The 25,537-nt window shown below is 41.0% G+C and overlaps 1 protein-coding gene across 4 annotated transcripts in view; it reads right to left on the reverse strand.

The window, feature by feature from the left end:
- Positions 1 to 25,537, reverse strand: part of FHL1 (four and a half LIM domains 1) — a 65,221-nt gene that overhangs the window by 15,046 nt on the left and 24,638 nt on the right. For 2 of the 4 annotated variants that reach the window (XM_019667800.1, XM_019667806.1), the window contains exon 2: positions 23,974 to 24,046. The exons of 1 other annotated variant lie outside the window; for it this stretch is intronic. The gene's annotated coding sequence lies outside the window, so the exon portion shown is untranslated. Of the gene's footprint in view, positions 1 to 23,973; positions 24,047 to 24,254; positions 24,274 to 25,537 lie in introns of those variants that run through there. One more of the 4 variants, XM_019667801.1, reaches the window with a different exon arrangement.

Raw genomic sequence — 25,537 nt, forward strand, 5'->3', positions numbered from 1 at the left:
GAGCTGGGCTGCCGTGAGTCTCCTGCGACGGCGTAGGCTGCAGTGGGGCTGCAGTGGGCTGTCGTAAGCTACCGTGAGTCAACAAAAGGACAGCAACTTGTCCGTTCCCCTTCCCCGATTACCCAATGCTGTTCCCCTCCTCCAATTCCCCAATAAAAATCTTAAAAAAAACACTGGTAATTTTGTCCTGCCTTGGCTCAGTGGTTCAGAGACCTTGACGGTTATTTAGCACACACCCGAACAATCACTGGTTTCATTAGCGTCTGAGCCAACTTCATTACACATTAACAGTATGATGTTAATAATATCCTTAATAATCACTGCACTGTTTACAAAGCGCCTTTATATACTGTTGGTGGAGCTGGCTGGTGTTTGATTAACAAATCTCTTTAGTGTCTGAAGGCTACATTTCAGACCTTTTAATCTTTCACACTCCAGTGTACACCAGGATGATTTCTCAGTGAGTTAGGCAGGCATCACCAGTCCTAAGCTCCCTCTTGCATGTGGTCCTCTGAGAGCCATTAACTTTGAGGGTTATCTACACATTCTTGTCTTCCAACTGCTCAGCAGTTACTTTTTAACCTACGCCCGGGCCCCACCTGTAGATGGTACCATCCCATCTATTCATCTATTTTATAAGATGAATGCTTATTGAACAGATGCCCTACTACGTGGTGTAGGATATTTTGCTGCTCACAAACAGTAAGATACAGTCCTTCCTTCCAAGTGTATCAAGATCAATATACAACTGACTTTCATGCAAGGCATAGCATGGTGAGTATCACAAGAGATATAAAGTGGTATAGATTTATCACAGGCAGTGATCGTATTAGGTTTGGAGGGATCAGATTAAGACATGATGAATGTGATCATCTTTGACCTGGTCCCTGAAGAATGGGGCATTTGGGGGGCAGCGCTGGTATGGGGAAGAGTGGCACTTTATTTGGGGTTTTATAGTGAGGTTCTCCTGAGATGTCAATAACTAACCCCCTTTAATGGGATCCAGTTGTCAAGTCAAGAGAGAGCTAGGGCGAACAGTGCAGTTATGATGGAATCACGTTTATGGGAATTCTCACCCTGCAATCTAATCCCAGACTCTACCTCAGAAACACCGCTGGGAGGATCAAACTTCCAAAGTTCAAAGTGGTGCAACCTAAGAGTCAAACACGGCAAATTCAGTGACCTAGTTGGCCTACACCTCGGGAGTTCCTCGTTCACAGCTTGGCTTGTGGTCGCCCTTCTCCCTTAACTATATTTTTCTTTTACTGAAGAAATTTCCAAATGGTTGAAAACTCATTCAGACAATTACTGGCCATTAGTCATGGCCAGAGGCAAGAAGCTTATGACAATCTGGAAGTGGAGCCTTTGTGGATTTAGCAGAGGTCTGATCTTCATTTTTTTAGCTTCTTCTTTTCTCCTCATGCCTACTACTAATAAATTAACACACTGCAAGCTTTTTCTCAATATAACTTTGTCAAGTTACTAGTCCCTCTGCCAACAATTTTACTGAGAGACTCCAACTGCGAGCTTAAGCCATCCAGTCATGCACTATGTATGATATGATGGGATTCGATGTTGAGCTCTCCCGAGTATTTCTTGTCCTATGCGTTCTTGCCAAAAAAAGGCCAGTACAGCTTCAGCCATCTCATGTTCCTGTCAATCTTTAGGGTGGGAAGAGTATTTTTTCTAACTGACAAGCCAAATCTTGCAAAGTCACTGCTTAAATGTCACACAATTCAGAGCAGATCCGTCAAAGAGTAAATCAAGGGAGGCCCCCATCCCCAGAACCACCTGAGGGGTGATTTCGTCATGCAAGATCCAAATGGAAGCAAAGCTGGGATTTTTCCTCCCCAAAGGGTCTCTCTGAGTTTCAGAGCAAAGGAAAGGGAGGCTACCAAAGGGGAAGACCTGTTACCAATGAGATAAATGCATGAAACTGAGGACCCTGTCAATAGCAAAGCTCCTGGGAAATGCCGATTCCCTCCAGAGAAGACCTGTTCATTTCACAATTAACCAGGGCTTAGAAGGTTTCCTTGTAATCTTCACTCAGAGATTAAGAATTTAAACACATGCCATGGCCTCTGCCATTTGATTTTTGGAAATGTCAGCCCATGATTCATAACAGTTTTAAATGTCTCTTGTCCCCAAAGTTGACCCCTTGTTTTACTGCTATGAGACTCTCACCAAGATGTATGAACTATCCCAACCACATCCTATAGATATTTTTATGGGCTTCTAATCGGAAATCGCCATCAGGACAACACTGAACAAACGGACTTTCACAGCAAGCCACTGTGATCTCAGGTTTTTAAAAAAACATTGAAGTGGCATTTAAAAGAGGAAAAAAAGATAGAAGAAAAGAAGCAGAAAAAGTTTTAGAAGGAAACACATACCACAAATACAGAATCTCAGATCAAAGGAAATTGAATGTATCATGAAACTGAGAAGCTAGTAGGGATAAATCTTTGTCATATTTTAGGTGTTAAACTTCTCTTCCATTCTATTTCTACCACCTACTTGTGACATATCTGTTTTATTTCCATGTTGCCATGTGCCATGATTCAAAACACCCTTTCAATCATGTTAAGTCCTGGCATTCACCAAGCCCACCTGTTATGGACATTTCAAGCCTCTGATAGATGCTTGAGGGCTAAACATGCCATGACCCTAGTCTCTAATCTACCCAGCTGATTAATATCCATCACTGGAAAAAACCAGCAAATCAAATAAGCTTCTATTTCTTTATTCTTAAAGCTGCTAATGGAGATTGACTGCTTTAACCAGAGGTGTGATCACAATACCTCATGAGCCCTGCTTCTCGGTGTGAGAGCTCAACTAGTTAACTAGTTAATATAAACTGTCTTCAGTTACCAGAGGACTGTAATTCATACATTACCTTATTATGCATTGGTGTTTTCAAGTCAACAGGGGGTAGCCCTGGAATTCAGGGTGAAAGTCGGGAACACGAGTGGTGCACAGAAGGGGAGTGGGAGCACAGGAGGAGGAAAGAGGTCAAACAGTGATGGGGTGTCACTCAGAAAGTCTAGATTTCATTAGGTAACAGGGTGACTGGTATCAGGGGCAACTGGATTTCTAGAGGATTGAAAGAGCCTAAGGTGAAAACCTCATTTGGTCCCCATCTGCCACATTTCCCCGAGGGGCATTATTTGTCTGTCTGAGCTGTGTTTCCATCTAGATTCGAAGCCGATACTCACAGGAGGACCCAGGAGGGTAGTGACCCAGTGATCCATAGCTGAGAGAGCAAACACAAATATTTATGTGAAAAGAGCTATTCTGTTTGCAAGGGCCAGCGTAAGGGCCAGTGTGATCTTGTGTGTGGCCGGACATGAGTTCACTGCCCCAAAGCGTAGCTTGCTTTCTCTCTCAGTCTGTGCATGGTCAGGACATAGTAGAACAGGCAACGTCTCTGGGTGCTTCCACCTTCATAATGATTGCATAATGACAGAGTTGGAAATGGCCTTAGATACCACGTAGTCCAACCACCTCGTTTTACAAACGGGGAAACTAAGGCCCTGAGTGGAGATGACTTGCTTCACTGCATAACAGCAGCTCCAGGTCTAGAACCTGAGTGTGCAGAGTACCAAGTCGCTATTCCTGGCACCGTATCAAGCGACTTCCAACAAGGGCTCTTTTTTTTTTTAATTGGGAAACAGTGTGTTTTTTCCAGGACCCATCAGCTCCAAGTCAAGTAGTTGTTTCAATCTAGCTGTGGAGGGCACAGCTCAGTGGCCTATGTGGGGATCGAACCAGAAACCTTGGTGTTATGAGCACTGCGCTCTGCTAACCGGCCGCCCCCAACAAGGGCTCTTTACTCATGACAACGCAAAACCTCAGAATGCGGTTTATGGTAAATGAGGCTCATGGCCCCTTGGTTTTTGATAATCATCAGCAGAAGCTAGGTGCCCGGGTCCCAGACCTGGAGACTAAGGGACAGTTGTATGATTTGTAGATAAACACTTTGTAGATTCTCTCATGCTACAGCAAGAGTGGAGTCAAAGAGACCACAAACTTCAGCTGAGATAACTGGAAAGTGGCAGTTGATATAGAGCCAAGAGAGAAAAGGACCAGGTTGACGGAGGAACAGAGGGTCTGCCTACAGCAGCTGACACTCAAGGAGCACGAGTGAGTGGTCTCAAAGCTCTTGAAGTCAAGCAATATGTTCCCCATGCCAGAAAGTGAATACATGAACAGAGCGACAGGAATAAGAAGTTCAGCAAACAGAATACAAAAAAGAGTCTGCAGCTGGAATGTCAGGAGCCACCAAAGGTCATGCACTTGAAAAGATTACATCACATTTACCTTGAATCCCAACCCTTCTTGTTCATTTCCAAACAGTGTGACACTCAAGAAAACAAACAAATGAATATGAACCTAGTTTTATTTACCTTATTTACCAGCGTATCTAAGGTATGGAAAACTAAACCAAGAGTGATGGTGATTATTGCATCCAATGGAATTCAGATAACATGGTTTAAACTGGGTCATAGCGATTTTTGAAGATTTCCATGAAATAAGTTGCAGTCTAAATTTTATATGAGATTGCTCGAACAACATTGTTCTAGGACAAATAATATGGAATCTGCCCTCAGTTTAACATGAGTATATATACTTTATAAAGTTTCAAGGGTATACAGCGTAGTGGCTAAGGGCATCGACTCTGGAGCCAGAATGTCTAGAATTGAATCCTGCCTCCACCACTTACTGGTTGTGTGCAAGCGAGTTCTACTTAAGTTCTCTACGACTCAATTTGCTCACCCGTAGAATGGGGATAACAATAATACCCATGTTAATAGGGTTGTTGGGAAAAATAAAGTAGCAAATATTTGTAATATTTAGAACAGTGGCTGGCACACAGTAAGCAAAAAGTATTATTATTTATTCAATTACACTCTAAAAATGTGGATGTCCCAAGTAGCAGATTCCTGCAAAAGAAGAATTTATCTTCAACTTAACCAGCTCACAGGGGATATGTGGAAAAGAGATAAGAGCTCGGGATGTGGGCCAAGAGTCCAGCTGTAAGGATTATGAGCGTGAGAATGCTTGGGGCACCAGAGAGCAATTCTAAAAGTCCTAGGAACTCAGAGGAATCAGCCTCTGGCAGCGAGACAACCCAGAGAGCTGTACACCCCACACGGATAAGGAGGGTTTAGGAGCAGATGATGGAGACCCAGGGAGAGCAAAACACTGCTCTTGACCCTCTAGTGCAAATAAAAGACCTGCTCGATCTAGGTCACCTGCTCTGTCTTAGGGTGAAGAAGGCTCTTTCCTACACCTCTCTTACCAAGTAAGGGCCCAGGAAGCCCAATGGGTGATTAGATTTTCCAACACGATGAACAAGGGCTTGCTGTGATGTGACTCATTAATGAGACAGGCCACCCATGTTCACACCTTTGATCTTACGTGGGCCTATGAAGATCAACAACGAAAAGCAGCTATGTATGTGATCAGAACAGTAGCCCCAGCCAGAACTAGGCTACTTTTGTACTGTGTGAGTTAATTCTGAATGAATGCCAAGGACGTGGATCCGAAAGACGCCATCTTAGTATAGATCACTTACAGGGAGGACTCAGCAGTTCAAGTGAGATAAGGTTGCTTGTGGGAGACGCAGCTTCAGTGAGCAAAGGAATAATGCCTAAGGTCTCAAGGGTGGCAAACTGAAATACGCATTGTGTACCCCACTCCTGACCAAAGATACGCTGTGGTCATGCGCACTCCAAAGTCAATTCAAATTAAGACAGCTGGAATTGGGAAGACTGGTATCCAACCAACCCGTGGACAGGCCACATGCTATGATGGCAATTGTCCTGCTGGACCAAATCTACAACGACCCAGCGCCGATGAACAGTTAGTGACTACGCGGAGATAAGCTGTATTGTCAGGTCCACCAATCTCACCCCAAAGCCCCCAAACGAATGCCCTATCAGAAAGGGCTCCTCAAACCCTGTGTTTCCACTCCACCCAGGGGAACACACGGAAGGGAAATGGGCGGATGACCAGCCCAGGGAGGCAGGTTAGGGGCAAGGGCAGCTCTGGGATCAGCTGCAGGGAGAGAAAGGGCACGCTGGTCCAAAAGAGTCTCTAAGGCTCCTTCAAAACCTCCCAGAGCCTTCTCTCCTAGTGGCAGGGTCTGGGGAAAGCCTGCAGCTACAACATCTCAATCCCATGTAATTCAAACTCCTTTATTTGATTATTTTGCCTAAAATTCTATCAATCAGGGCTTCACTGAGGTTAACAATATTCCTCTAAAGTGAAAAGATCACTGGTGAATGTTAGTGAAAGGAGCTAAAGGATATGAAGTCCTCTGGCGCCAGCCAGCAGGGATGCTATGGAAAATATTTTACAACGGAAATACTTCTTAGGTGGAAACTTAAAGTTGCTCATTGTTTTATATGTTCACAGTGATTCTTAAAGTGACTTCACCAAGTTGTTTTTATCTATTGAGATACAATACACACCATAAAATCCACCCATTCAAAGTGCACACACTTCAGTAGTTAGTAGTATATTCATAAACTGGGCAACCATCACCCCTATCTAATTGCAGAACATTTTCATCACCAAAAAAAGAAACCCTGGACCTCTCCGCTATCACTCCCTATCCCCCCCCAACCCAGCCCCTTGCAACCACTAAATCTACTTTCTGTCTCTCCGGATTTGCCTATTTCACACATTTCATATAAACGGGATCATATAAGCTGTGACCTCTTGTGGCTGATTTCTTTAACTTAGCATATTTGCAAGGTTCGTGCATGTGGTAGGTGCTCAGCACGTCATTCTTTTGTATAACTGAATAATATTCCATTGTATGGATACGCCACACCCTGTTTACCTAGTCATCAGTTAACGGATGGACATGAGTTGTTTCTATTTTTTAGCCATTACGAATAATGCTACTGTGAATGTCCTTTTTGTGTGTGTGAATTGATTTCTTAAATATGTATTTTTGAAAAGGCACAAAAGACTATATAGTGAAAAGTCTTCCTACTCTGCCTGTGCCCAGACACCCACTTCCCTCTCTCCACCAGTAACCAAAGATACCAGTGTCTTCTTATGTTCCCCGAGATACTGGGCATATGAAAACTAGGTAGCTATATACATTTTTTCTTTTTTCTTTTTAAAAACCATAATAGCGATACATTAAACATACTCTTCTACACCTTGCCGTTTCTTTTTCTTCTTTTTTAGAGATTTTATTTGGGGACTTGGGGGATGGGAACAGCACTGGGGAATCGGGAAAGGGGAACAGACAAGTTGCTGTCCTTTTGTTCTTCAGTCTAGTTGTAGAGGGCATTGCTTCACTGGCCCAAGTTGGTACCATCATTGCGCTCTTCCCGGGCGAGGCAGATCAGCCGCCGGCTTCTGGACGGCCGCTCACTGCGGCTGCTGGCCGCTCATGCTGGCTGCTGGTTACAAACGGTAGCCCATGGCAGCCCACTGCAGCACGGGCTGCAGCCTACGCCATTGCTGGCGACTCCCAGCAGCCCAACTCCAGGTTGAGCTGTTTTTCAGCATCTTAGCTGTGGAGGTCAGTGTCCCTGGCCCTCATATGTGGGATCCGAACCGGGGCCCTCTGGCGTCCCAAGTCAGCTCTTAACCAATGTGCCACTCAGCCGGCCCTGCCTTTTCTATTTAATGTATTGTAGATAATTTTCCATGGTAGCACATAAAGAGTTTCTACTATTGTAACATGTACATAGTATCCAACTGTAGATATGCTCCAATTTACTTAATCAGTCCCTTACTGACAGACATTAAAGTTGCTTAGTCTGTTATCACAAACAATGCTGTAAGAAATATACAAAGTTTAAAATGATGGAATGAACCAACCGGAAAAAAAGAAGTAAATTAATCAGATTGCCTTCCTCCGACATCCAACAGGGGTCAGCTGCACTAAAATAACAAGATTTGTGATTTACAAGGGAAGGGAGAGAGAAAAAGGAAACATGATGAAAGGATCTCAGGTGGATCAAGTAGCACCCACCAAAGCTTACTAAAATGGCAGATTATTTCTGTTCATGCAGAGGAGATGCCATCTGGAAATCCTATGCCAAATATGCTAAGGTTACCCTCAGTTAATAAGCCACCCAGACAGGAAGTGGCTTTTGATTCCAAGTCTAGTGCTCTTTGCACCAAACCACAATGCCTCGCCAATGAATTACAAAACAATAAACTCAGTAACACACTCGTCCTGACAAAGTACACATATGCTTATGCAGTGCCAGACCATGACAGATGAGTGGCAATGGGGGATTACCTCTCAAAACTAAGGAGGCACTTAGGGTTCATCAACTTCTTAGGCTGAAAAGCTATAAAGTACATATGGTATTTGACTTTCAAATATTCATGTTCTCCTCTTTATTTTTCAAAAATGAAAGGTGGCTTCTCAGCTGGGGATAATGGAGCAACCTGAGCTGGGCACAAGCCCTTTTGGACGATTAGAATGGCAACATGGCAATGATGCCTATCATCAACCAAGTGCACGGCTCTGAGTCACAGTTCTGACCTTAAAAGTGCCTGCTGGGAGAACAAAACACCATACTCGTTCATTATAGAAACCTGTCAGGGATTTTTCAACTCTAGCTGGATGAGAGTTTTAAATTAACCCTGTAAGTGTTCCTTCTTTAGAGCAGAAGCGTAGTTCAATGTCTGTAATCTCAAAATCAGTCTTTTCTGAAATGTGCGCCGTATTTTAAGGGTAGCAGCATAACTAACTGAAGCCAGATGACTCGTGTTCTATTTGTCACTGATTTACCAACTTAGACTGTACCTCCCTGTTTCTATGGACAAACAAGAAAAATAAATGTCACTAGCACCCCCACTCCAATTTCATACTAACATGTAAAAAAATTTAACTCTTTGGATTTCAGGAAAAGGGGTTGATGTTTTGTAAATCAGCTCAATATATGCAAATAATTTGAAAAGTATATCTACCAGCTATTTTTGTTAGGTGTTAAAAACTGGGATCTTTAGTCACGGTGTTGTGGCAATTCAGTGTGGTGAACCAGGAGTATGATAGAAATCACAAAACTGAATTAATTGCCATTCACTTTAAATGGTCTACTCATTTAATGGCACAAGTCAATGCTAAAGCCTATATAAATGACCATATTGAACACAGAAATGATCAGGAGCTCTGAAACAGGACATTCACTTGTAAAACATTTTGAGCAGGTGCAAAACCAATTAAAACTTTGTAAAAATAATTTCAGACAACACTATAAGAGTTAAATGAATTTTAAGCTTTCATTTAATGAACGGTCAATGTTTGGTTGACTTGACTCTTTTGTAACTCAAGGAATGAGCAACAGACATGGAATCAAAAATCCTGGATGGAATTCCTGACTTTGGTGAGCTGCTCACTAGCCAAGTTAATTTTTCCTCCTCATTGATAAAATGGGAACGTTAACACCTTTCCTGTTTTCCCTATAGAATTGTTTTAGGAATGAAATTAAATAATGTGTCCAAGTACTATATGAACTGAAAAGTAATATCAAAATATATTTGTAAAAGAAAAAATATACACATAGAGTTGACCCTTAACGCGGTGGTTGGGGGTGCTGGCCCCCACACAGTCGAAAATCCAAGTACGACTTTTGAATCCCCCAAAACTTTATTATTAATAGCCTACTGTTGATCAGAAGCCTTCCTGATAACATAAACAGTTGATTAGCACATATTTTGTAAGCTATATGTATTATATACTTACAATAGAAGATTATATTCTTACAATAAAGTAAGCTAGAGAAAAGAAAATATTAAGAAAATCACGAGAAAATACATTTACCATTATTTATTGAAATAAAAAATCCACCTCTAAATGGACCCATGCAGTTCAAACCCATGTTGTTTGAGAGTCAACATATATACATCAGGCTTTGTACATAAGTAGGTAGTGTCTTTTAATTTTTCAAATGGATTTAATTTTTCACATGACTCACACAATTTTCACAATAAATACACCATTTATCATGCACCATAAGAATACAGTAGCAGATCACTGTGAAAAGACTGTCAATCTCCATGATAGGGATTCTCTCTCAATTTAGCCCAAACTTTGAAGGATGCAGAATTGAAAAAATAGTCATAGGGGTATTTTAGTTTGACTTAGGATCTAGCTATGTAATCCTCTTGATAGTTAGTTAATAGTTAATTCTCTGCAGAGGCACAAGTAAGTAGCTGGGAACAAATGTATAATAAGTAGGTGCCACATAATCTTAGCTCTTTGCTTTGATCTAAAAATTGAAAGCATACCCCTCTCTACGTATTTGTAGAGGGTGATTTTAGTTCCTTTAAGTAACTGACACGGTTTATTCTTCGTTCTTTATAAAGAGAGTCATTTGAAAAGCCCTCAACAAAAGAAAAAAAATTAAGCCAAGGTTAGTAAGAAGACTTTTATTCCAGAAAAATTAAGTAAAGCAAGGAGTACTTTTTTATTTCTGTTGTCGAAAGGGCTGGCAATTTAGTAACAACTTGAAGAAGTGAGTTAATCCCTTTGCAACACATCCAAGACAGAGTTTATTTTCCTACTGTTATGATGGTAACTTAGAGCACACAGGACAACAATATCAAATATCAATTCCCTCCAGAGCTGTAACTTTCTAAATGTAGTAATTACTAATTTGTCGAGATTATCATTCAACATACAAATAACTTCTACCTAGTAATTTGAACGTCCATGCCACCTTCGGCATCAAGTCCTCAAAAGCTATCAAATAAAAGTCATGTACTATTTTCATGAAATAAAACTATAGGTGTTATAGGTGGATAAACTGAGACATTAAAAGATTAAGTGTCTTGCCTTAAGAGAGGGGGGCAAGGTCAAACTAAGAATAGAAGCTCAAGTACTGTCACCTGTCCTAATCATAAATCTAGACACTTTCCACCTTCCTGCTGGCAATAAGTACATAGTCTGATCAATGTCTACGTGTCTTAAACACATTTGGCGGTAAAAAAATATTTCTAAACGAATTTGTGGAAATATCATTTAATTAAGGGTGGTACCATGTATATGAACTATAGAATATAAAGTATTCATACACGAAGCAACTTTTTTCAAGTAATATTAAATCTGATCAATGTTAATATCTAAATATTAACGAAATAATGCCCAAAACTTGAGGCCTAACAGCAACTAGATATAGTCTTAGATTTCTCTATTACACTATATGCACTAAATCAGTTTTATTATCAGTGCTTATGAAACCATCACAGAACAAGTCAATCACATTCCGAGATCAAAGGGCAAGTCAGCAGTAGAGGAACCAAACCGTAGCAACCTAATAGTCCCTTCCAAGACCAAAATACATATTATTTCATGGTGCCAAGGATTTTTTTATGGGTTTTAAATGACAGTGCGCCTTTCTGAGGGGGGTTGTTGGTAAATTACAACTCCCTATATGTAATTTTAAAAAATCATGTTCTACTGACACATTTAAAATATATCGAATCACCAAGTTCCCCACCCATATCTGCCACCTCATGCCTGCCCCTGAAGATTTTCTGTTCTAACTTTTTGTGGTTATACATTAAATTTTCTTGGAAGGTCCAGAGATTGGGAACATAGCGGAGAACTGTTTTTACCCAAGCAACAGCCGCTGAAACTGAAGTGGAAATTGCAAGATTAGCCCCTATAGGGAGTGGGAAACACTGCTTGGAAATGCTCTTAAGGGATCTCCTGCCAGCCAACTCAAGAGTGCAAGTGAAGACTTCCAGAAGGAAATCTACCCAGCCAACCCCCTGGGCCAAGGGAGAGTGTTAGGACACGACTCCGGGGATTGAGAATAAAGGGAACAACAACACAGCTTTGCAAGAACGTAGGGAGTGCTTTTCGCAAAAATAGGGGCAAAAGCCATACACTAATATCTTTCATCTCCATCCTGGTCTCACTGTTCCAATGGTAACGAGAGTGTTTTTTAATAATTTGCACTTAACACCCTGACACCAGGGTTTGGGATGGGATCCAGCATAGACCAATTTAGTCCTCAGTTAACTGCTCCTCTACTTTCCAAATGCGATAGATTTTGCTGGAGTGACCAACACTTGAGTTTATAACACTTTTAAAGATCCTGTCTCTCTAGAAGAACTGGAAGTTATTTGGCTCCTGTCTCAATGATGAAAACAAAATTTACAAGTATACCCCCCTCTTTATTAGGGGTCAGCAATGTCTGAGTCACAAAAAAGTTCAGATTTAAAAATAAGCCAGTATTCTTCTCCAACTTCATGCCAGAATTCCAGAAAAATCTGTTACTTTTAAAATAAGTCTCCTACATTCCCCCCCTCCACCCCAGTAAAACAAGCATTTATTTTACAACTTTCACAGGACTCCATAACAATTTAGGCACATTTGTATAATGCTTGAAAAGCCAGGCTCCAAGTATGTAAAATATATGAAGTTAACTGGTGAAATCTACTACATTTACTTTGAAATGAATCTGAAAATAATATGGATTGATGGATAGAGAGAGATGGATAAATATGTGATGAAACACGTAAAATGTTTTTAATGGCAGGCTCTTAATGACAGGTATATAGGTGTGTACACTGCAAAATCATTTCAACTTTGAAAATCTTCATAAGAAAATGTTAGGGGAAAAACAAAATACAGATAAGTAAATATATATTTTCTAAAATCAACTGCAGTTACACACAAACAGGTACTGGCTTCCAAAAGGCATTTCAGACAATGGGCATAGAATGTGGTACAAACTGGAATGAAGGAACCAAAGTGAGTACCAGAAATTCCAAGTGAAAAAAATCTGCCAAAGCCATTTGTAAGGCTGCGCAGGCATAATCAAAGAAGCCCTGAAAATGTCATAATGAACTGCAACGTCGCACACATACATTTTCAGATTTATGTTGAGCAGCTAGAGCTATGGGCCAAGAGAGAGACCTTTTTGAAGGTTCCCTAATCCATTCACACAGCCCCATCTGGGGGATGACACTGGAGCCAGCCTCGGGCTTCTTAACTACCTTTCCCCTTTTATGGTCCTTTCAAGTTGAAAGCATATACTCATCTGTTTCCAGATTTCTAAAGGTACTCGAAAAAAAAATCTAAATATAACACATGGATAAGTGCTCATGGTAATTGGAAACCAAAATGTAACTTCAGCTTTTGCAGGCCAGTGTCTTAACACCATGGCTTTTGTGTAACGGTCTCACTGAAGACCTTTTGTCTTTATTCCCACAACAGAAATATTATCCTGGCTTTGATGGAAGATAGATAAGTGTTATTCAAAATTTTATTTTAAGTTGACACTAATAACCTTTACTTATTTTAAAGTCAACCAGTAAGTGCTCTCCAGTATGTTAAAATTTACCACAAAACACTTAACAGCCCGAGTTGAGTATGTCTGTCATTTTTGAAAGTTTCTTAAAACAGTTCAATACACTTTAAAAGTCTAATCCAAATGCTGGTGAAACTTCGGAAACATTCTATGAATTCTAGCGTTCTATGGAATGTAACATGAAGACCACTAGACTAGAAGGACCCTCTATTTGTACGGTTAGTGTTTATTAAATCTATAACCCTTAGGTAACATAAACAGTCACTAAACCCCCCCACCCCCAGACTTAACGTGTATAAATAAGTGACATCCCGCCAGTAACTTCCTGATTCTGAATCTCTTTATCCCCCTCTCCTGTAGTACCCACTCCCCCACTATGCTCAATCCCAATTCTCACATTTTACTCATATAAACAAGACCCTCAACTCTATTTCCTAGGCTGGCCTTCCAAGTTTCAACAGTACAATGTGACCGTATAATGTGTGGGTGGAAAGCAGCAGCGATACATATGTGTTGATATACTTGCTCAGTAGTTAGAAACAAAAACTCCCCGAGTCTGAAAACAGAGCTCATTTCACGTTCAACTTACCATCTTGTCTTAGCCACTACAAAAATCAGTGTCAGAATCTTAGCAAATCTGACAGCAGGCATGCTGAAGTGTTTAGGGGTGAAATGTATGGCAGCCTGCAGCTTACTCTGAAATGCATCCAAAAAATTAAAGTGGACCAATGCATGGATGGATATGTGATAAAGCCAATACAGTAAAATGTTTAACTGTAGAATCTAGGTGGTGGGAATATGAGTGTTCACTATATAACCTAAACATTTTTGTCTGTTTGAGGGACTGTTCCATTTGCGAATATGCTCCGATGTCAGGAAAACTGGTTTTAGGGAGTCAAAGATCCTGATTGTCCTGTGTAATACACCACAGTTATGCTAGGGTTTGTAACTTACGAAATGCCTTTCACTCAATGAGCTGTATGTCTAGTAAATGCCTATTCAGGCTCTGGCACTAAATGATAAATAATATGAAGGACACCAGAGAAGACATCAGAAGGCATTCTTACTCCCAAGGAGCTTCCAGTTTCCCGGGGAAAGCAGGGTACGATTTAAGACAGTAGCCCCAACCAAATCCTTGACTCTCTTTATGGCTTAGATTGTCCCCGTAATAAAAATGGAAAACACCCAGGAGAAGACCAAAGAGATTGGGTCAAGATTCTGTGTAAAGTCTATGAGGACTGACAATACAGAGGATATGGCTGGGAACATAAAGGGTGGGCTCAAACATAATGGAACATATTGTAGTGTTTCCAGGTTCAATGCCAAGGGTGGAACTCATCTTCTCCAATTTTTCAGCATTTGAACCACTTTGGTGAGCAAAAGACACTATGGATTATGAATCCCCGAGCCCACATATACTGACAACTATGTAGACAAACTCTCACAGAATCCACAGAAAATGCTCCATTGGTTCTAGGAAACAGACACTTGGCATATCTTCAGTAAATTATTAATTTGCAACCCTGAATAATGCATAAAAGTGCTCATATCACATGGTTTAAGAAATATCCACAGACTCGCAAAGACCACAAATTTTCACCAAACTACCTAAGGACCACTACTTTACTACTTAGGTGAAAAACTGTTCAAGAAACTAACTGTTCAGCTGCCGAGAGCCGCAGTGAGCGGCCGTCCAGGGCCCGGCGACCGATCTGCCTCACCTGGGAAGAGCGCAATGATGGTGCCAACTTGGGCCAGCGAAGCAACATCCTCCACAACTAGACTGAAGAACAAAAGGACAGCAACTTGTCTGTTCCCCTTCCCCGATTCCCCAACACTGTTCCGCTCCCCCAATTCCCCAATAAAAAAAAATCTTAAAAAAAAAGAAACTGTTCATCCAATAAATAGATACCCTTCATTGAGAGATGCTATACAAAATATGAAGTGTATCTGGCTGATAGGACAGGAAAATGAGGTCACTATTCTAAATACATTTGTATATATTTCACCCTTTTTTAATTTAAATTAATTCGCTCCTTAGAGCTGTTTAAACAAAACTGAAATATTAACAATTAAAGAAATAATAAAATAGGGCCGGCTGAGTAGCACATTGGTTAAGAGCTGGCTTGGGACGCCAGAGGGCCCCAGTTGGGATCTCACATATGAGAGCCAGTGACACTGCCCTCTGCAGCTAAGATGCTGAACAACAGCTCAACCTGGAGCTGGGCTGCCATGAGTCACTGGCGACGGCATAGGCTGCAGCCCCTGCTACAGTGGGTTGCCATGGGCTACCGTGTGTAGCCAGCAGCCAGCAGCCAGCGTGAGCGGCCAGCAGCCGTCCAGAAGCAGCCGACTGATCTGCCTCGCCTGGAAAGAGCGCAATGATAGTGCCAACTGAAGCAACGTCCTCCACAACTAGACTGAAGAACAAAAGGACAGCAACTTGTCTGTTCCCCTTCCCCCAATTCCCCAGCACTGTTCCCATCCCCCCAATTCCCCAATAAAGATCTAAAAAAAGTAATAATAATAAAATAAATTATAGCTATCATTATTAGCACAGCTTTCCACACTTGGGCTTTTAACACATAAGGTTGATAAAATAATAATGACGATGATAAATGTGCTACTCTTTCTCAAGCATTATTAAGGGCTTTGGGCCTGAACTTTTTGATTTCTGTAAGTTCTGACCCCAGCTATGCTTACTGTACTGACCATAAAAGAATTTATATGATTTAGCTATGACTGTGACCTGATGCATTTTCTAAGTTTACAATTATAAGGCACATCAGGCAAAGTTTCAAACCCAGAACTTAATGAGTATCCAACATTCATCTTACAAGTATGGATCTCTTCTACAAGTGAGCATCTGCTGTTGGGCTTCTCAAGTCTTCCTTCTATTAATAGAAGAGTTGACGATGGAGAAAATCTTACAACAACTTCCATATCCATTGAGTTTTATGATGTTCAAAAATCTTAATAAAAACATTAAGTATTCACAAGTTCATATTAGACTTGAACTGAACTTGATGACAGATCTGCATTCTAATATGTTATTGGGGAATACGGATGTAGGGGCACTTATGTCGCTTCCCTTGTCTCAGCCTTTGTGCAATCCTTGTCACTTACTGACTCTTTGTTCTGATTTTAAAGAAAATCCACATATGTGAGTTTGCTCCTAGAGAAAATGAAAGGACTTGCAAATCAATAAATTATCCATGAATGGGGTAGAGGCTTGATCACTGCACTGTACACCTGAAGCTGATGTTGTATAATATTGTATGTGAACTATAAGTGAATATATATATATATATATATATATATATTGCCATGGGACGTGGAGTATAGTGTGGGGGTGGAGTCAAGGGAATTTTAATAGAGATGTATGATATTGGGGGGGAAGTGGGGCGGCGGATTAGGGGAGGGGGTTGTCACCTCGAGGGGTAAAAAGTATAACTATTGCACTGTGTTGCACAGCTGAACCTAATTCTAAACAATGTTATTTCACAATAAAAAATAATTTAAAAAAGTTAAAAAATAAATTATCCATGAGTAAACTAACAAAGTATACACTAGTCTTAAATAAAGTAAAGCGCTCTGACTCAATTTTGGAAAAAATATTCAATTTCCTAAAACTAATGTATCCTTGTCAATCTCAAAGGATCACATGGGAGAGGATAACAAAGTTTTAAAGGGTCATTTGAACCAATTGAAGTCCAAGATGGTTTGACTCTAGCTACCTTATAGGTCAGATATCTGTGTCTTCATTTCACATCAATTGGGTATAGATGGAACACTAGATTTGAATTTCAATGTCCAGATCTGACTTCTTCCATGGGAATCCTGGTCAAACCTAACCTTCATTGTGGACTTTCGTGGCAGTTTAATACACTTGAACTCTGAAATATGGTTTGAACATCTATATGCAAACAAATTCATAATCCTGTAATGGATAAAGGAGGTACTTTGGAGGTACTTTCTAAAAATAAAAAAAATTGTAATACCAATGTTCCCATTGACTTAATGTTCTTATAAAAGGTTCTCTTATAAAAAGTTCTCACATACAGCTCATTCACATTAACTAAATATTTTATTTGACTGATAAGAAAGTTATTTCCCAGGGCCATTAGCAACGTCGTATGCATGTGTGTGTTGACCTAAAAGACTCAGTTTTCTTTACAAGTGCCATATGAACTCTGATAGAAGATGGCCTAAGAATTGAAGAGCCTAGAGATTCCACTTTTCAAGAGTCCAGTTAGGACCCTTTCCCTAAGTGGGGCAGTTTCTCTCCTTAAGTGAAAATGAATTCCTTCTGTATCAGAGGCTGGGAAAGTTAGGAGATGTACAAGAGGTCAAAATTAAGTCCATTAAATCCCAGCCCTGGATTTAGTCACCATAGAGACAGGGGAGCTAAATAAACCAGTAACCTTAACAAATGTGCTGCACCTTTGCCAGACATATCTCTGACTTACCATAATTTTTACTTAAGTATCTTTCAGTCCAAACAAAACGGATGATGAAGACTACAAAACCAAACAGAACTAGGCCCAAAAGAAACAGGAACGCTCAAGCAGGCAAAGGGCAGGCAGAGAGTCAAGAGCTACCCCCTTGGTAATGTGCTCTCTGTTCCCCTTGAAAAGCGATTGCAACATGAAGCTCCAGAGGCAATGACATATGGGGAAAATATGTGGTGCTAAAGCCAGAGGAAACCATGTCAAAAAAGAAAAACAGACATGAAGTAACTGACCTAATTAAAGGAGAAAAGTATACTTACAGCAGGGAAACAAGTATATCTGACTGAAACATGGAGGGGATACTAAAAGAAGGCAGCTCGCGGCACGAAAGTGAATTTCGAATACTTCCCTAAATGAAACCAGAAGATGAACTAGGCATTGCCCTTGAATTACAGCCCCGTTAAGGTTCCACTTCAGTGTACACTGAGCCTTCAGACGTAAGAGTCGCTCTCTGGCACTTCTAGACATTAATGAAAACCTCTGAGACAAATATTTAGACTTTCTCACGTGGGACACCCAGATGCCTCTGTACCAACCACAGGAAACAGAAGAAAGAAAAAAAGGGAGTTCAGGGTGATGGAACAAAGCAGCAAGGAGAAACTGTTTCACTGGAACTCCATGTTTAGGCTCTGGGCAGCAGTCCTCATCGTGTTTCACAGTTACTTACTAAACACCTACTGTGTGACCAGTGGGAATGTTGTTGCTTGAGAAATGGAGTTGATGTAAGTAGGTAAGAAAAAAGCTGAAGGTCCTCAACCTCTAAGTGAACATATACTTAACGGTAAAATGTACGAACAATAGGAGAAAACACAAATAAAACCTCAAAGAAGGTATTACTTATATTTGTCCATGTGCTTTCTAGTTCTTGCCCATATGTACATATCTCTTTACAACGTGATAATCACAGCACATATACAATTTTGCATCCTGCATTTTTTTAGTAAGGCTATATTACACAAATTCTTTCCTATTGCTCTGATACTTGCAGATCACTCTGCACAGATTCATGGAATTCCACTGCATAGAGGTATCATAATTACTTAACCCAAAATATTTGTTGAATAAATGAACCACTACTCTACTGTTGGACGTTTATGTCCTTACAAATAACACGGTGATGAATACCCACAATATAGAGCTTTTTCCTTCTTTTCTTAGAACGGTTTCTTAGAACACATTTCCCAAAATAGGATTACTGGATCAAGGGGTACCAATCTGGGACTTTTGCCATATATTGCCAAATAATGTTCCAAAAGTCTTTTTACCAACTTACAATGCTACCAGCAATGAGTCAGTGTTTATCAGTTTCAAGGTAACCATATTAGCATAGAGTTTTCTTTTTGTTTTTGCTGATTTAATAGGTGAAAAATGTACTTTGATGCCATTTGAATACGCTTGTTATTGCATACCAGAGAGGCTGAATGGTTCTTCCATGCATTTATTTACTTTGTCATTTAACTCATCTTTTGCCTGTCTGCCTAACGCAGAATTCATTTAGCCAACAGTTATGGCGCATCTACCTCATGCTAGGCCTGTGTCACGCCTTACAATCCATATGAGCTCTGCATAATATGGAAATTAATTATCTTGTCAAATTCACCACAAACTTTTCCTATTGTGTTTTCCTTTTCGTTAGTTGTTTTCCCCATTGCTATTGAGGTATAATTCACCAAAATTGTACATACTTAAGGTGTACAATGTGATGATCTGACATACATATACATAGTGAAATGATCACCATCAAGTTAATCAACACCTCACCTCCATCACCTCAGAGTTACCATTTTGTGTGTGTGTGTGTGTGTGTGTGTGTGTGTGTGTGTGTGTGTCTGTGTGGTGCGAACACTTAAGATCTACTCTCTTAGCAATTTTTATATATTTGAATCTGGTGATCTTTTCTTGACTTCTATCATTTTACCTTTTAACCTTACAAGGTTATCATATATCCAGGGATCTGATAATGATCCCATTTTCTGTGGCTTTATTTATAGGTTTTCTAAGAGTCTCATAAATATATTCTCCTATAATTATAAAATGAAACCTCTAATCCCTACTTCATGATTATTGAGCTCTAACATATCTAGTTTTCTTTTCTTTAAAACAAGTTTTAAAATAAAAGTTCGGTTTATCATTTACATAGGCCATGTTGTATTACCAATAATTGATTGTTTTACCTTACCCTGCTACAACTAGAAGCGAATGCAGGTTTACCTATGAAAGATTCAGCCCCAAATAGCCTGGCTACAATCACCTCTTTCTCAGTCCAAAAAAAAGATATTTTGAACCATCACTACATGACTTCCTTTCCTCATCAGGATTGCTTTAGGGTAGAGTCCCCTTGCCACTCAAAGAGAGGTGGGTCCCCAGACCAGCAGTGGTGTAACCTGGTGCCTGTTGGAATAGCCGAATCTCACACACTTCCCCAGACCTGCTTTATCAGCATCTACACGTTACAATCTGACAAGCACTGGGACAGACCCCAGGAACCCTCCAACTCTGTTGATGCTCCTTCTCTTAATCGGGCACCACCAGAAGTTATCCCTCCCCTCAAATGTTTACCCTCAACCCTTTTAATGCATTCCCTTAAAATGAACGTCACCCAACATCATGCACCTGAAAAGTAACAAGCTGATATTTTGAGAGAAAGGATGGATCTAAGTTTGCAGCCTCAATTTCATCTAGACCTGGGGTGAAAACATACGTAAGAGCCAAGCAGGTCTTATAAATGACCACAACATTCAGATAATGGCCACTGCCCTTGTCCTTAGTGTCAAGGAGATAATGAAGTGGTGGAGACTGTGGTAAATTTCAGAGTTCATGTTCCATCTAAAGATACAGCAGCTATTTGGCTCCTGCTTAGTGTCACCAAACAGGAATGCAGGCTCAATGTTACCAGGTCTTCTGATACTTCAAGAGAAGCTGAAAATCTGGATTTCTTTTAAAATGTGAAATCTCTCAATTTTTAAATGCTGGCAATTTACTTAAACATTTAAAAGAACACCGCTGTGCGCCAGATCCAGCCTACTAGTTTGAGACCTTGGCTCTAGACTGATGATTTCCAAAGTCTTTAAGTTTGTGCAACCCTTCTGTGATTTTCATGATTACTGCTAGTGCACCAAGGAGAGAGAGGTCACATCAATACAAAAGGTACAAATCAAATCACTATGACTACTATAGTTGAAAATTTTGTGTTTTGTGATTATCAAAAACTGCCAGATCAATAATGAAAGTGACCATATGTCAGGGATAGAAAATATTTCCTAGATGTGAAATACATGTTTAATTAACAATATTGTCCCTCTAACAGAAGGAAATATATAGAGCACCCAGCTCAAGTATGCATTAAGAATTATGTTGTGTTCCAGTTTTTGTTCCAAATAATTCCATAACAAAAGGTAGCCAAGTGGAATAAATTCAAGTTCTTGAATTATAAACACTACCTGTGATAAATTCATTTTAAGGGAACGCTGTGTTAAACATAAAGCGGGACACATTATCACTTAAAAAACCAAAATATCCTCCTGTGGAAACTGCAAAGTCCATTTTCCTAAACTGTTCAATTATTCCAAACAAAGTTTTAGAGTGTGAAAGACAGTTTACATTTGTTTTCATTTTGGGGGTATTTGGGTCCCAGGCACAGCTGCGTCCCCAGCAATTCCTGCATACTTTATTATTTGCACATGCATCTACGGAGGTGGCATACATCACAGGCTCAAAGAGCAGACGAGATACAGGGACTCTGCACTATACACTTCTGAACTCAAACTGGTCTACTCAATACCGGGCAATTTAATTTAAAAAGGCAAGCCAATTTTCAGTTTCCTCATCTGCAAAATGGAAAATAATCTAGGGATGTCCCACACTCGAAGAATATCAGGCCAAAATGTATTATTCTTTTTGTTTTGCTCACTCCTACACTCCTGGCCTGGTACATCGTAGGGCTGAATGGATGAAAGGAAGGAAGGAAGATCACAAGATACAACTAACTGCATCGTGACTGTTGAACTGTTTCACATCAATCCTATATATTTCTGTCACAGTGAAACAGAATTTAACAGATTCTATTTAATAACTCCCCTGAGAAACTTGGTGCTCTAAAAGAAAACCCAAGTTCTGATCAAATTAAAGATGTTATTGGGGTATTTAAAAATTTTTACTGGGGGATAGTGTGTTTTTCCAGGACCCATCAGCTCCAAGTCAAGTAGTTGTTTCAATCTAGTTGTGTGGGGTGCAGCTCAGTGGCCGATGCGGGGATTGAACCGGCAACCTTGGAGCCATGAGCACTGTGCTCCAAACGAGCCAACCGGTCACCCCGTGGGGTATTCTTAACATCACAAACCACTTCACATATGTGTTTGAAAAGCTTCAATTAAAAGGTTCTATTTTAAGAACACAGTCTTGTACACATAGTTTCTATGGAAGTTTGATAATGATGACGTTTTTCAGAGTGGCAGATTGCTGTCGAATGACTGATGGCAAGCAATGCATGTGAATGGCCAAGTTTCACCCAGCCAGCATTTCCAACTAAGCTGATGGGTGGACACTGTACCCTTCTGCATATCTCCTTAAACAATCTAGTCTCTGTTTCTGCGGGAAAATAAAAATAAGAGCTGCGGAAGGGCTCAGAGCTAAAAATCTCTGTTCTTTAGACACAGCCCTGTGCTTTCCAATGGCGCTAGAAATGGTTTCTCAGAGGAAGGTGACAGACTCACAGCCTCCTACCTGAGCCAAAGCAGTTCTGCTTTGGTGTTCTCTATTGGGTTTAGACCTAAGGTATTGTTTGAAAACAGGTTTCTATCATTAAAAAAATGTTTGAAAACTACTGTTTTAGGTAAAGGCCAAGGATGATAGCTATTCCAGGGCTTAGACTTGAAGAGGGAAGAATCCATGTCTGGCAGCTGAGAGAAACTGCTGAAGCTTCTGCCATCAGGCCAGCGTGCAGCCCCAGGCCCTGGGAAGGACTCTTGACCTCTACCATCATTGATAAAACGGATAAAATTCAGATGAAACCTTTCTTGGAAAAGTCCTACTTTTTTTCCTCATTGAGGTTTAATACGTGGAGGTATTTGAATACATGTATTTAATGGAAGTTTATTGGGGTGACCATGGTTAATACAGTTACATTGGCTTCAAGTGTACAACTCTGGAATACATTTTTTAAATCCGTGAATTATTCTGCAGCGGGTAGGTGAAACGAAGGCAACTATCGTCACCTAGCGAGCGTCTACCCTAACTGAAAGGAAAGGCGCTCCACTGAATGTGGGACTTGTGCATGGAGGCGCGGCAGGGTGGAAGGGGAACACCAAAACCTGGTGATGGAGGAAACTGGAAATCCTGGCTGGTCCCGTGCTGGCAAATGTCACGTCCCCTCTTGTAAACTCATGGACACTGGGGCACAGAACGCAGAAAGACTGGGGCCTCTTCCATGGTGCGTTGATGAACCCTCTTTGAGATCCCTCCTTTCATTATTTTCAAAGGTGAATGCCCACCCGGTCTCTCAACAAAGAGAGATGGGTAACCCTGGAGTAGACATAAGCCACTGTGGCTACAGGAAGAGGACCGAGGACGCCTGGCCAACGTGTGTTAAATGAAAGGGCTGGTCATCAGGCTGCTCACAGCAGTGCAGCAGCGTTCTGAGCTTTAGTATCCATCAGACAAAAATGGGCTGGCCTATGTCAATGCAACCCAAAGGAGACACCCTTTGGCGTTCCTATCCCCAGATTTACAGAGGCATCCTGCGTCTAGGCTCCTTTCACTCATAGTTGACTGGGTCCACCCACCCTCCTCACAGTTGTCAGCAAGCATCTCCTCCCTCAACCCCAGGATGTGCTCCATGCAGCTTTCCTGCTCCCTACTGTTCATGCTGTGCCATGAACAGATCTTTATTTTCAAGCAGGCCTTCTAGCAGTTCTGTTGTGCTTGGCGCATTCACTTTTCATGCCCCCAAATTAAAAGCAAATGAGACTTTTTTCCCCTCGAAAAGGCATTCCCCAGAGAGCTAATATTTAGGGTAAGCAGTGATAATGGTTGGGTCAATTAAAATGAACCCTCTTAAATCTACTGTGCAAATAAAGCTCTCTGTACAATGTCGACCCTGACACCACAAATTGGAAGGCTGGAGATCAGTGTACGAATTTGTGGCAATTAGTAAAACTTACCTCACAATGGATGTGTGGAGAACGGATGTATTCGGCAAGGGCTGGATACAGTTGTCAACAACTTCCAATGTGCCTAAGTTAGGAAAAAATGAGAATCAGGAGGCAAAGTTACCCTTTCAGAAGAAAAGTTGGAAAAGCTAAAAAAAAACCGTCAACTTCCTTTGAAATGGCTCATGGTAACCCATTTTACTTTGTATTTACAACCCTTTAAAGTTAAAGGAAAACTGCCAAAATGTTCTGCATGTTCCCCCAAATGTCTGTTTATCATATAACATTCTCACCGGCAGTGGATCTGGCCGCCTCATTATCAAGCTGTATTAGCTCAAACACTCAGCATTGTTAGTGGAGTGAGCTCATGGCCTATTTCGGTTTTAAATTAACATTTGGCAATCACCCGGGTAATCAAAACAAATGACTCAGTCGTTTAGAATAGATTTATTAGTCGAGACTTCTCCCCCTGCCCCCCGTTCTAAAATATTCTTTAGAATATTTTGCCACAGGAGACTCTGAGATCCAGACAAAATGTAGAGCACAAGTCACCAGAGGAATATTTAGAGGTGTTGCCATGGAGACGAGGTGCCTGTGACTGCTGAAGTTATCTCCAATCAACAGCAGGATTAGGATGCAGGCTGGTGGGCAGGCTCATCCCGGTGAGGATGGTTCTGCATCGCTAGGAAACAGGTGTGCCCTGTGCTTTTCCCATCACCACGGGGACAGTACACCCTGACTTGCTGTCCTCCCCACAGGCACGACTCACACCCATTATGACCCGCCCCCCCATTATTCAGAAAGAACTTGCTGGGGCTAAGGAGAGAGGAAGTGTGGTCACTGTATTATCTCCAATGTGTGAAATCCTGAAACTCATACCAGAAAGCACTTTGATATCAACTGTGGAATGTACGTGAGCAAATAAAATCTGAGGGAAAGACAGTTCCCTGAGAGGAGGCCCCGTCTGTTCTGTTCACTGCGCTAGGCCCATGCCCAGAAGAGTGCCTTGCACACAGGAGGCTCTCAAGTATCTACCAAATGCAACAGGGCAAACATAAACCAAGGATTATAACCAGGTCCCTAACTGCCACCCCTCTGCTCACTCCCATTTCCAGGCTGACCATCAAACAAGCAGTGGTTAGAGGTTTTTAAAAATGTTAATGTACTGGAAAATAAACAGCTGGTCTAGTTAGCTCAATAGGTTAATGGGTTCATCTGCTTAGCGATCTTAATGACAAGTGTCATAGTTGAAGATAACTCTTCCGGACTCAAAATGGACAAGTCTACAGGGACGGGGTTCCCGTCTGCCGGGTCAGAAGCCCAGAGGAAGGCAAATTTGTGCCAGTGGTGAAGAGCTAACTTTCAAAACTGAATGTCTGAAAGTGACTGACTTCAAAGGAACCCCTTCTAGGCCTCTTCTCACCTATACTTAAGTAGAGAGAATCTTTTCATATTCTATCATACGGCTATGTACGACTTGTTTCCTGTTGTATCTCGTTTGTCCTACAGGACTTCAAGTTTCTTGGTGGCAGGGACAGAAATCCCTTATTTCTCTTCTATCTTTAAGTACTTAGCA

This window comes from Hipposideros armiger, unplaced genomic scaffold (genome assembly GCF_001890085.2).
Source record: "Hipposideros armiger isolate ML-2016 unplaced genomic scaffold, ASM189008v1 scaffold_505, whole genome shotgun sequence".
Classification (NCBI taxonomy): domain Eukaryota; kingdom Metazoa; phylum Chordata; class Mammalia; order Chiroptera; family Hipposideridae; genus Hipposideros; species Hipposideros armiger.